This window comes from Gopherus flavomarginatus, chromosome 1, assembly GCF_025201925.1.
Source record: "Gopherus flavomarginatus isolate rGopFla2 chromosome 1, rGopFla2.mat.asm, whole genome shotgun sequence".
Lineage (NCBI taxonomy): Eukaryota > Metazoa > Chordata > Testudines > Testudinidae > Gopherus > Gopherus flavomarginatus.
In genome coordinates, this window is record NC_066617.1 from 34046255 (window position 1) to 34060026 (window position 13772).

At 49.3% G+C, this 13772-nt stretch overlaps 1 protein-coding gene across 5 annotated transcripts in view; it reads left to right on the top strand.

Moving 5' to 3' along the window:
- TBC1D22A (TBC1 domain family member 22A) overlaps positions 1 to 13772 on the top strand; it is a 459537-nt gene that overhangs the window by 78550 nt on the left and 367215 nt on the right. The window lies entirely within an intron of this gene.

Consider the following 13772-nt stretch of genomic DNA (forward strand, 5'->3'; position numbering starts at 1 on the left):
TTCTGTTTCTGGCAATAATTGCTTTGTTTCTGTCACTGAAGAATTTTGCTTGAGTTATAGCCTATTAGTGATACTCTAAAACAATGTGTTGTGTTACTGAATGGTAAAAGCAAAGAACAGAGTTCCATTATTTGTTCAGTTTCAAGCGTGGTTTGTCAAATTAGGAGAAAATGACAATTAGTAGTAAATAACTGGTCTATCTTATTTTTTTTTGTTTAAATGTGTGTATTCCACATCATGTTAGCTTCCCACAAAAAGTATGATATATTCCAGCTAAGAGTGTTTAGTTAGCAAAATGTGAACCTGAAAATCTGTCATAAATATGTGTTTTACCTATCTTCTATCTGTACATGATGGAAGGGTGTGGGGAGTTGTAAAGCCACTGGCACTGAAAAGACTCAAAGTGCTTATACTGTAGAATATGTAGAAGAGACTTTATCAGCAAATCTTCATGAACTTAAGCTCTGTTTAACATTCAGAGCTATGCACACAACAGTTTAGCACTGTTGAATTTTTCAGGGAAGGCTTAGACAGCTTTTCTTTTTGAAAAAAATAAATCATCAGGGAATACTTAGTGTTCACTTCAGATTGGGTCTGATTTCCAGTGTTTGAAAGATTTTCTCTTGCTAATGAGTCCTAATAAATTTGTTGTGTAGTGCTTTCTAATTCTAAATGCATATGCAGTTTTTTAAGAGTGAATATTTATTGATTAAATATTCTCTTGCAATTAAAATTAAGCACAGCATGCAATCACTTATTTTAAAATTCAAAATTTGAAGTCAGAGCTTTGAGCTGAGTTATGTAGTTTCTCTTGAAACCGAGGGCATGTCTACACACAGGAAGTTAAACTGAGAGATTGTTTATGTGGGGAGTTGAATCTGCAGCATTTTGAGTTAATTCACATTGAAAATGCTTGCATACACGAGGGAATTCATTTTAATACACTGACTCTGCATTTAGTATGAACTGTGGAGTCCTCTTTCAAAGTGAATTAACTTTGCTGTGAGGCGAGTTAGTCCGGACTATTGTTTGTATGCACGCAATGCTGCTGCGAGCTACTTTGGCAGTCTTCTAGTGGATATCAGAACCTGATTTGTGAGTGACTATTACTGATGTATCTGTTTACATACGTGTCCTGCTCTCCTGTGGGGTCAAGTTGACTGGCTGCCGCCACCTCTGCTTATAAGATGGCGCACAGCCAGATTTTGTCAGTTTGCTCCTGGGTCACAGTTGATCACAATACCCGTGATAATGCTCCGGAAGACCCTACAACATGTTTTGAGCAACTACTTGGAGCTGTGCTGACACCCTGGATCTTATAGCCGTTTGGGGAGAAGCATTGGTGCATGTAGCTCCAGTGGCCAGCCAAGAGAACAAAGACCTTTTTGTGGATATTACTGGGCAGATGTCCACAAAGGGCCATGACTGGGATGCCACACAGTGCTGGATAAAAAGCAAACATCTGCATTGAAGGTCCACCTACATTAAAACCAGTGACAACAGCAAGCAATCCGGCAGGGGATGTGTAACTGGTCCATTTTTTGAGGAGCTGCACAGGATTTTACATAACTATGTGATCCCTCAAAACCAGGCAACTTGAGGAGCCTGCTGGCCACTGCTTCACCACCCCCTCACTTCCCTGAATGTGACCACCAAGACTTATTGGAGGATAAGCATGAGGAGGCCAGTAAAGAGATCTCTCTGGAAAGCCAGAATCTGTTTGAAACTGATGCTAGCTAGGGAGAAGGCAAACCTGATTCCTGCCCTGCTGTACTCAATCCTGAATCCCAGCAACTCAGATTGGGATTGAGGAGGCTGATCCTATGGAGGGAACAGTGGCATGTGAGGGTTTTTAAAAGGTAAATTATTAAATAATTTAAAGTTTTAATTCACTGCTGCCGTTATGCTATACTGCCATGCTAAATTCTGTTCCAGCTGACTCATAGCCGTACTCATTGGAGGTAGATGTGGGCTAGAAATTGACACTACATTTCATTTTAGACTACTTGCTCAAGGCCTAATTTTGTCCTACCCCATCCACGGCAGCCACTCCTTCTTTGGGACCTCAACTTGGTGTTGGCAAGGCTAACAGGAACCCCATTTGAACTGCTGGCAATGTGCTCTACATATTCTGGAAGGTGGCTTTTCTGGTGGCCATTACTTCAGCCAGAAGGATCTCTGAGATCCAAGCCCTTACGTCGGAACCACTTTATATGGTCTTCTTCAAGGACAAGGTTCAATTGCTGCCACATTTGCCATTCCTTCCAGAGACAATATTGCAATTCCATAGTAACCCGCATATTTTCCTACTGGTCTTCTATCCAAAGCCGCATGCCACTCGCTGGATGTCAGATGTGCACTAGTGTTCTGCATAGAAAGGACTAAGTAATTTTGGAAATGCCACTGCAGACAGAATGAAAGGTCTTCCAGTCTCAGCCCAGATAATTTCTTCATGAATCACTTCCTATATCCACACATGATACGACCTGGCAAAGGTCCCAGTTCCTCTTGCCCTGACAGTGCACTGTACAATGGCTCAGAATTCTTTGGTGGCATTTGTAGCTCAAGTTTCTGTACAGAAAATTTGTAGAGCAGCAATGTGGTCATCAGTCCGCACCTTATCATCCTCATCCTCCACCACCACCACCACCACCAGGGTAGAAATTATGCTTGATTTGGCTGAGCTGTGTTACAATCAGCATGTCAATAAACTCCAAACTCTCCACCTGCACTACTGCTTTGGAGTCACCAACACTGAAATGGACATGAGCAAGCACTCGAAGAAGAAGAAAACAATTACTAACCTTCTGTAAGTGGTGTTCTTCAGGATGTGTTGCTCATGTTCATTCCAACCCCGCCTCCACTTGACCCTCTGTCGGAGTTAGCCGGCAAAAAGAACTGAGGGGGCTATGGTCAATGGGCCCCTCTTTACTGGTGCTATGAGCGCATCACCCTAGGGGGCACCAATGCTGACCCAACTGATGCCACTGAGGGGAAAAGACTTACCAGCGGTGGGGCTTGGGGTGAGCCACCACCTACATTGAAACGGACATGAGCAACACATCTCGAAAAACAACAGTTAATGGAAGGTTAGTAACCATTTTTCCACCCTCCCGTCCTTGGATTAACAGCTGTTCAGTTTCAAGCCTGAGACTCAAAATGAGAGTAATAGATTTCCCTGACAACCTTGCCCCAGCTGTTTGTATTTTGCATTGGACACTTTGCTGGCTGCTGAAACCACTTCTGCACTTCAACCTCCCATATGCTGCTAAGGCTTCTATTTCATTTTCACAAATATTAATGCAAAATAGATTCTGTCCAAGCTATCTGCGACTGGCTTGATTAACCAGGGAAACAAAGGATAAACCAGGTCTCCCAGGATAACCAGAGCAATATCCACACCATTAATGTCCACAGCGTTTCCTGGGGACAAACAGTCCTTTCTCCATTAATCTAAATACAGTTGTATTCCGAAAGGTCCTTGCATCATGGACCCTTCCAGATCACCTGATATTTGTCCGTAAACCTACCACAGTGGTTGACCAGCCCTTCGAGCACCATGAGGAAATACCCCTTTCTGTTTATAAATTCTGAGCTATTGTGGGGCAAAGAATAGGCACATAATTCCCATCAATTGTCCCAATACAATTTGAACCCCATGCATGCAAAACCATCAATGACCTCCTGAGCATTACTAAGCTTTGTTACCCAGTGCAACAGTACCTTTTCCATGGCATCACACACCTGCATGACAATGGTCCTGACCAGGGGTGGCTCTAGGTATTTTGCTGCCCCAAGCACGGCAGGCAGGCTGCCTTTGGCGGCTTGCCTGTAGGAGGTCTGCGGATTTGGCAGCACGCCTGCGAAGCCACGGGACCAGCGGATCCTCTGCAGGCATGCCGCCGAAGGCAACCTGCCTGCTGCCCTCGCGGTGACCGGCAGAGCGCCCCCCGTGGCTTGCTGCCCCAGGCACACGCTTGGTGTGCTGGTGCCTGGAGCCGCCCCTGGTCCTGACCATAAATCTCCCCATGCATAACTGGTTTGCTGTGGACTGGTAGCATTTGGCCAGAGGGCAATTGTGATCTGCTTGTCCATGGGTATGGGATGTCACAAGTCGGTAAACTGCCATGGTAACTCTGGGGTTAGTTCTGCAGAGCGCTCCCAAATAGTTGCTTTCATCATCCTGAAGTTCTGTTGCTACTGTTGGTCATCCCAGGTCTATAAAACAATCCTTTTCCCACCAATATATTCTGAAGACCCTCCTGCTGTTGGAGGAACTGCTGCTACATCTGCTTAGTGGTGTGGCAGGCAAAGTCCATGCCAAATTCATGTGGCTTTGAGTGCTGAAATACATCCCAAGCAGCCTCTGTGCATTTGAGCTTGACAGCATAGCGGCATGGAGACTTGTTATGTCCATATTGACCGACGGCAATTTGAAAATGGCGTTATCCCACCCATAAAGGAAGTATGGGGCAGAGCCAGATGAATCTTGGGATTTAAGAGTTTGAATTAGCATGGCTTCCATTGTGCATCCCACAGTGCACAGCCAGAAAAATCCAAGAATGCCTGACTGCTGAGTGGTGTGCAAATGAGCATGTTATCAATGCCATGTTATCAGTTCGCAACAAATGGCTGCCATGGGTACACAATGATACACATTGGCAGAAGGCACACTGTCCCATGTGCATGCTGTTATTGTGACTTTTGTGTAATGCTCATTTCCTGACTCAAAGCAAAAAATTGGGGCTTTAACTCCCCTCCCTCCCTGTAGGCAAGCCCTGAGTTAACTAAAGGGGTGAAGTTCAAGTACACTAGTTAAAGAGCATTAAACCCCTTTGTGGAGACTCTAATTCAGAAGTAAAGTGGTCTTGGTTTGTTATATCGTGTATACATGAGTTTAATGTACTTTAATTTCACATCTTTAGTTAATTTGGCTGAACATGCCTCAACAGAGTTAAAGTTCTTCCACCTTGCTGTGTGACCATGTAGGACCTGTTCCAATTGGATTGCCAGGTGCAGTTCTTGTTGGCTCCCTGCTCTTGAACATAACTTTTTTGTGTAGTTGGGGTCTTTTTAAAGGCTGTCTTGTTGTGTTCTAATAGCTCAGTAGGGTCTTCCTGGGTCACTTACTTGATAGGAGACCATCAAAGAATGCTTCTGGTGACTTTCCTCAGAGTTGGTATTTCATCAATGCTCTACTACATTTTTAGGAAAGTTAAAAAAAAAAAAAAAAAAACAACAAAGGTCTTGAGTGTTAATGGTATCAAAAGATCTCACGATGCCACTTCTCATGGTAGAAATGTTAATCTTACTGACCAAATTGTGTCTTCTACTTGTTATTTCTTTTTCATCTAGTGGTAAATCCCCCTGCAATATCAATTGGGTTCTGTAGTCTTCACTTCCTGTTTTAATTACTGTGTAGTGGTGGTGTTACAAAGTATCAAACTGAAGTATACTCACTTCCATCCAGGTCATTTGGAAAAGAAGAACATTAAACAAAACTAAACTGAGGAGAGGTAACAATTCTATTTTGGAATTGGTCAGAAGTCTGGTTTTAAAAAATACAAACCATCATATGTTTGGGAGCAGAGAGAGATTCCCTCATCTCGTAAATTTAACATTAAAGACACATACGCTAAAAAGAAATTTACAATTAACAAATTGAGAGACTTCTCACTAAACCTCTGGCTATGTAATGTTACTGTGTCTGTCTCAAATGTTTTCCATATTGGAAATAGTTTTGAAGTCAAGAAAATGCTTAGGGACTGTCACTATGATGTCTAATGGAGGTGATACGTTATAAAAATAGACAATCCATTCTTAAAGTTCAATAAAGAAGTTAAGTGCTACATACATAAACAGCAAGCAGAACTATTTTGGCACTCTTCTCTTTGGAATAAAGATAAAATTGATATAGAAATGAGTTGTTAAAGAGATTTAATTTGCTACCAGTCTATGCCATGATGATACATTTATACTTTCAAATGTTTAAAAATAAAACCTAATTTGTAAGGAAACCAGACATGTTCAACTGACAGATAACCACAATCTCTAATACTGAATAACAGCAGAAAGTCTCCGCTGCTGAGAAAATATTGGTATTACTGGGACAACGAAATTAGGTCTAGCAGATGAATTCTTTTCTAATGGGACTAACATATCCTACAGAAAATTTTCAACAGTTTAAAATTAAATGGGAGGCAGAATTCAATATTTAACTTAACACAAAGCATTGAGACAGGATGTCAAATGTCAGAGAGCCTGCATCTTGAGGCTAAATGTTGATATAATTTAAAATATCTGGAATATGTCTGCATATTTTAAGACATGGTCTCAGTGAAATGGGTACCTGTTGTAGGGGTGAAAGTTCTGGAGATATCATGTTTACTTTGATAATCTCCTAAATTAGTGAAGTGTGTTCTGTTGTTGTTTTTTTTTTTTTCCTTCTCCACAGTACAACCTTGGGTTCTGTTGTGGTGAGTTACCCTCACCATGTCCTAGTTTTGTGTTAAAGCCATCCATTCTTCATGCCAAGTGTGACAAAGTTCTTCCTCTATCTTGGTGGGTCCTGCGCTTATTGGCAGATTTGCTCACCTCAGTGATCTCCCCCACAGTCTGGATCAACTCCTCCTGTGTCTGATCAGGAATTGGGAAGTTTGGGGGGAACCCAGGCCCGCCCTCTACTCCAGGTTCCAGCCCAGGGCCCTATGGATTTGCAGCTGTCTATAGTGCCTCTTGTAAAGCTGTGTGACAGCTACACCTCCCTGGGCTACTTCCCCAAGGCCTCCTCCAAACACCTTCTTTATCCTCACCACAGGACCTTCCTCCTGGTGTCTGATAATGCTTGTACTCCTTACTCCTCCAGCAGCACACCCTCTCACTCTCAGCTCCTTGTGTCTCTTGCTCCCAGCTCCTCACACACACTTCCTCTCCTCTGGCTCCTCCCCATCTGACTGGAGAGAGCTCCTTTTTAAACCCAGGTGCCCTGATTAGCCTGCCTTGATTGGCTGCAGGTGTTTTAATCAGCCTGTCTGCCTTAATTGGTTCTAGCAAGTTCCTGACTACTCTAGTGCAGACCCTGCTCTGGTCCCTCAGGGCACAGAAGCCTGCTTCTCCTGGGGCCAGTAGCGGCTCTCCCTTCAACCGCTCTGTTGTAGAGGAAGGAGGGAGAGGGCGGCGGCGGCGGCGGCTGCTGCTGCTGCTGCTGTTTCCTGCTGGGGACTGGGCCCTAGCTGCTGCTGCTGCTGTTTCCTGCTGGGGACTGGGCCCTGGCTGCTGCTGCTGCTGTTTCCTGCTGGGGACTGGGCCCTGGCTGCTGCTGCTGCTGTTTCCTGCTGGGGACTGGGCCCTCGCTGCTGCTGCTGCTGTTTCCTGCTGGGGACTGGGCCCTCGCTGCTGCTGCTGCTGCTGCTGCTGTTTCCTGCTGGGGACTGGGCCCTCGCTGCTGCTGCTGCTGCTGCTGCTGTTTCCTGCTGGGGACTGGGCCCTCGCTGCTGCTGCTGCTGCTGCTGCTGCTGTTTCCTGCTGGGGACTGGGCCCTCGCTGCTGCTGCTGCTGCTGCTGCTGCTGCTGTTTCCTGCTGGGGACTGGGCCCTCGCTGCTGCTGCTGCTGCTGCTGTTTCCTGCTGGGCACTCGACCCTCGCTGCTGCTGTTTCTGCTGCTGTTCCTGCTCCTGCTGCTCCCCTGGCTGGGCTAGACACCACCACCCACCTCTTTCTCTGCTGTCTGTTTGCTAGCTGGCTAGCAGATTCCCATCCCCCCTCAGTTACTGCTGTTACTCCACCTACAGCCCCTTGGGGGGGGCTGCTGGCCTGCTTCCCAGAGAGGGGGGGAGTGAGGGACCCCGGCTCTTGTTGCTGAGGACACCACCATCTGAGCGCGGTCCCTCCTGCCTGGACACCAGACCACCACCACCTGGGGCTGCTGGGGCTGTTGCTGGGGAGCTGTTGGTGCCTGGAGGAGGAGAGGAAGGAGAAGAGGACTGCTTGCTGCTGGAGACTGTGTGAAGACCACTGTGGAGGGAGCTTTTCTGGACTGAGTCTTTTTCGAACTGTGCTCTTGTGGTGGGGGTTTGAACTGTGTCTGCTGGGGCACTGGGAGTGTGGCATGGAGCCTGCCCTCGGTACATCCGTGTCCCCTTTCGCCTCCACCACCATCGTTGCCCTCTCCACCACCCCCGCTGGCTGTTTTCCTTCTGCTTTGGACTCCTGCCTCTGGGTCTGAGCTGCTCGCCTAGCTCACCACGCCCACTTCCACCATTTGGGCCTGCAGCAGCAGCAGCCAACCATTGACTTTTTGGCACAAGTGCCTGTGGGTGCACCACCTCCCCCCTCCTCCTGGACTGACCCTCTCCCCTTTGCCACATTTGTCCACCCCACCTATTTCCCTCTGCCGCCTGATAGTTCCGCCCCAGCCCTGCAGCTGTCCCCGTGGTCACTCTACCCCAATCCCAGTTCGCCCTTTTCCCCCCTCACCCTGTGTTCCCCCAGTCCTGATCGGTTCCCCTCCCCCGTGCACCCACGCCCCCTCCCAGGCGCTTGTGCCCTTCCCCATTTGGTTTCCCCTTGTTCACTGCACTCCCCCCTCTGCCGTTGCCCCCCCCCGCTCCCCTAGTGCAACTGGAGGAGCCGGAACCCCCTCTGCGTTGGTGCCCTGGAACCCTCCCACCCTTAGGTCCTGGGTTGCTCCCCACACCCCTTTAGCCTTCCCCTTCTGGCGCCCTCCTCCCCTGCCTGCAGCCTAGCGGGGAGGGGTGGGCGCCTCCTCTCCTTCCCCTCCCCTCGCTGTTTGTCCTCCTCCCCGCTCTCATTATGGCGGGGGACGCGGCTGGGGAGATCCCTCGCGATGCTCCCACTGCCCCTCCTCCGCCTGCCCCTGTGTCCACTGCCCAAGCCTCTACCTCGGCCGCCGCTGCCGATCCACCTACCACTGCCCCTGCTGGGGCATTGGCGGCGGCAAGTAGTGGGGAGACCTCTGTTGCTGCCACGTCTCTCGCCCCTTCTGATTCGGGGGGAGCGCCCCCAGCCGGTGGGAAGGGTTGGGGTGGGAAGAAGGGCAAGGGCCCCGCTAAAAAGGCCAGGCCCTCCGTGGCGGAGACTGCCCTTGCTGCCGCAGCCCCACTACCGGCTGCGGCATCCCTCCCCGCTGTTCCCACCACCAGCTCTGCAGGTGTCCCTCCCCCGGCCCCCAGGACGTACGCCCAGGTGGCGGCAGCCCCCCTGCCTGCTGCTGCTCCTCCGACTGCCGCTTCTGCCAACATCTACAGCGGCCGGGGCCCCTTTCTTACTTTGACCAGGAAGCACGGCGTCCGTTGCCTCCTGGTGCCCGCCTTGCCCCACGTGGAGACCTACGTGTGGGCGTTGGCGAGGGTGGTGGGGCCCACGGCCATCGTGGCGGCCTCCAAAATGTACGGGAAGGTGGTCTTCTTCCTGGCATCGGAGGCCGCCACCCAGGAGGCGGTAGAGACTGGTCTCGCGGTGGGGAGCGTGTTCGTCCCCCTGTAGCCGTTGGAAGACCTGGGGGTCCGCTTAATCTTGACCTCCGTCCCTCCCTTCCTTCCCAATGCCGCCCTGCTGCCCGCCCTTTCTGCCCTGGGACGCCCCATCTCCGTCATCAGCCCTCTCCCCTTGGGCTGCAAGGACCCCGTCCTCCATCATGTTCTCTCGTTCCGCCGGCAAGTGCAGCTTCAACTGCCGCCGGCGGCGCGTGGCGGAGAGGCGCTCGAAGGGTCCTTTCTGGTCCCTTACCAGGAAGCCCACTACCGGGTGCATTACTCAATGGGAGAGGCCCGGTGCTACCTCTGCCGGGCGATGGGGCATGTCCGGAGGGACTGTCCCTTGGCCCAGCATGGAGGAGCATCCGGGACCCCCGAGCCCCGGCAAGGCGCCGGCCCTGTCATCGCCGGTCCCCCTGGCTGCCCGGAACCCGAAGCTGCCCCTCCTCCTCCTTCTCGGTCCACCTCATAGACTCATAGACTCATAGGTCAGAAGGGACCAATCTGATCATCTAGTCTGACCTCCTGCACAAGGCAGGCCACAGAACCCCACCCATCCAATTTTATACAACCCCTATCCCAGGACCGAGTTATTGAAATCCTCAAAAATGGTTTGAAGACCTCAAGCTGCAGAGACACCACCAGCAAGCGACCCGTGCCCCACGCTGCAGGGGAAGGCGAAAAACCTCCAGGGCACCTGCCAATCCGCCCTGGAGGAAAATTCCTTCCCGACCCCAAATATGGCGATCAGCTAAACCCTGAGCATGTGGGCAAGAGTCACCAGCCAGCACCCAAGAAGGAGTTCTCCGCAGCAACTCAGTACCCATCGCATGCAACATCTCCCCGCAGACCATTGAGCAGACCTGTCTGGTGGTAATTCAAGATCAATTGCCCAAATTAACGATCCTATCATAACATCCCCTCCATATACTTATCAAGCTTTGTCTTAAAGCCAGGAAAGTCTTTTGCCCCTACTACTTCCCTCGGAAGGCTATTCCAGAACTTCACTCCCCTAATGGTCAGAAACCTTCGTCTAATTTCAAGCCTAAACTTCCTAATATCCAGTTTATACCCATTCGTCCTCGTGGCTACATTAGTACTAAACTTAAATAATTCCTCTCCCTCCCTAACGTTAACCCCCTTGATATATTTATATAGGGCGAGCATATCCCCCCTCAGCCTTCTTTTGGCCAGGCTAAACAAGCCAAGCTCTTTGAGTCTCCTTTCATAAGGCAGTTTTTCCATTCCTCGGATCATCCTCGTAGCCCGTCTCTGAACCTGTTCCAGTTTGAATTCATCCTTCTTGAACATGGGACACCAGAACTGCACACAGTATTCCAGATGGGGTCTCACCAACGCGGTATACAACGGTACTAACACCTCCTTATCCTTGCAGGAAATACCCCGCCTGATGCATCCCAAAATCGCATTTGCTTTTTTAACAGCCGTATCACATTGGCGACTCATAGTCATCCTGCTATCAACCAGTACCCCAAGGTCCTTCTCTTCCTCCGTCGCTTCCAACTGATGCGCCCCCAACGTATATCCAAAATTCTTATTATTAATTCCTAAATGCATGACCTTGCACTTTTCACTATTGTATTTCATCCTATTTCTATTACTCCAGTTTACAAGGTGGTTCAGATCTTCTTGAATAGTATCCCTGTCCTTCTCCGTGTTAGCAATACCCCCCAGCTTCGTGTCATCCGCGAACTTTATTAGCACATTCCCGCTCTTTGTGCCAAGGTCAGTAATAAAAAGGTTAAATAAGATCGGTCCCAAAACCGATCCTTGAGGGACTCCACTGGTGACCTCCTTCCAGTCCGACAGTTGACCTTTCAATACGACCCTCTGGAGTCTCCCCTTTAACCAGTTCCTTATCCACCTTACAACTTTCATATTCACTCCCAGCTTTTCCAATTTAACTAACAGCTCCCCGTGCGGAACCGTGTCGAACGCCTTACTGAAATCTAGGTAAATTATATCTACCGCATTTCCTTTATCTAAGTAATCCGTCACCTTCTCAAAGAAGGAGATCAGATTGGTTTGGCACGATCTACCTTTAGTAAATCCGTGTTGCAATTCGTCCCAATTACCATTGACCTCTATGTCCTTAACTACTTTCTCTCTTAAAATTTTTTCCAAGACCTTACATACTACAGACGTCAAGCTAACAGGCCTATAATTACCCGGATCACTCTTTTTCCCTTTCTTAAAAATAGGAACTACATTAGCAATCCTCCAGTCATACGGCACAACCCCCGAGATTATCGATTGCTTAAAAATTCTCGCTAACGGGCTCGCAATTTCACGCGCCAGTTCCTTTAATATCCTCGGGTGGAGATTGTCCGGGCCCTCCGACTTCGACCCATCGAGCTGTTCAAGTACGGCCTCTACCTCAGTTGCAGTAATATCCACTTCCATATCCACATTCCCGTTTATCATCCCTCCATCATCGCAAGGTTCCTCACTAGTCTTATTAAAAACCGAGGCAAAGTACTTGTTTAGATGTTGGGCCATGCCTAGGTTATCCTTAACCTCCATTCCATCCTCAGTGTATAGCGGCCCCACTTCTTCTTTCTTTGTTTTCTTCTTATTTATGTGGCTGTAGAACCTTTTACTATTGGTTTTGATTCCCTTTGCAAGTTCCAGTTCAATGCGGCTTTTAGCCTTCCTCACTTTATCCCTACATGTTCTGACCTCAGCAAGGTAGCTTTCTTTACTGATCCTGCCTTCCTTCCACTCCCTGTAAGCTTTCTGCTTTTGTCTAATCCCCTCTCTGAGTTGCTTGCTCATCCAGTTTGGCCTGCAACTCCTGCCCATGGTTCTTTTCCCCTTTCTCGGGATGCAGGCTTCCGACAGTCTCCGCAGCTGCGACTTAAAGTAATTCCAGGCCTCCTCCACATTTAAATCCACTAATTCCTCCGTCCAATCCACTTCCCTAACTAATTTCCTTAACTCTTTAAAATTAGCCCTCGAGAAGTCAAAAACCCTAATCGCAGATCTACATTTGTTTATCCTTCCATCTAGTTTGAACTGAATCAGCTCATGATCACTCGAACCAAGGTTGTCCCCTACCACCATTTCTTCTACAAGGTCCTCACTGCTCATCAACACCAAGTCTAAAATGGCATCCCCTCTCGTAGGTGCTTCAACTACTTGATGAAGAAATCCATCCGCTATCACATCCAGAAAAATCTGACCCCTATTATTCGTGCAAGTACTCGTCCTCCAGTCTATATCCGGGAAGTTGAAGTCCCCCATAATCACACATTTCCCCTTTGTGTTTACTTCATTAAAGACATTAAAGAGGTCTCTATCCATATCCCAATCCGATCCTGGCGGTCTGTAGCACACCCCAAGCACTATCTCAGGGGAAGCTCTAGTTGCTTTTTTACCCAGCGTGATTTTTGCCCAGACGGACTCCGTCTTATCCATTCCATCGCATCTTATTTCGCTACATTTAATTTCATCATTGATGTACAAGGCTACTCCCCCACCTTTGCCTTTCTTCCTGTCTTTTCTGAACAGCACATAGCCTTCAATACCCGTGCTCCAGTCATGAGTACTATTCCACCAGGTTTCGGTAATCCCTATAATATCCGGCTTCACTTCCTGCATGAGTAACTCCAGTTCCTCCATCTTGTTACCTAGGCTCCTCGCATTAGTGTACAAACCTTTTAATTTTCGGCGTTTGGCGTCAGTGACATTCTTTCCCCTGTCGTGCACAAACTGTCTGCCACCAGCATCACCCGTTACTCTGGTGGAGGAGGATGTGGCGGGGCTACCGCCGGATGTGGGAGAGGGCTCGTCCCAGGGGGAATCCTCCCCGGTTTCTGTTGTCCCACCACTGCCTCCCCGAGTCCCTGAGCCATTGCCCTTGCCTCCCGAGCCGACCGCTGTTAGCCAGCCCCCGGCTGATGCCATGGAGGGCTGGTTCTTAGTGCAGGGGAAGCGGGGCAAGCGGAAGGCTCGAGTTTCCTTACATCCTTCGGATTCGGAGGCCCCTCGGAAGAGCAGGAAGGGGGGCGCCGATGTCGAGTCTTCCACCTTGTCCCCTGATGACTCCCAGTTTGTGGTGCCGGCTGGGGATGCCGTGGCAGCACCAGAAGGTGACACCGCCCCTCCTCCGGGGTCCCTTTCTGTGGAAGCCCCCGAGGGAGCTTCTCTCGCCCCCTTCCCACTTGACGCCTCTGAGAGCGCCACGGTGGGTGTCGCCCTGGGTGCTGGCGGGGAGGGCCCTGGGGTGGTTGCCGGTGATCTCTCTCCCATCTACGA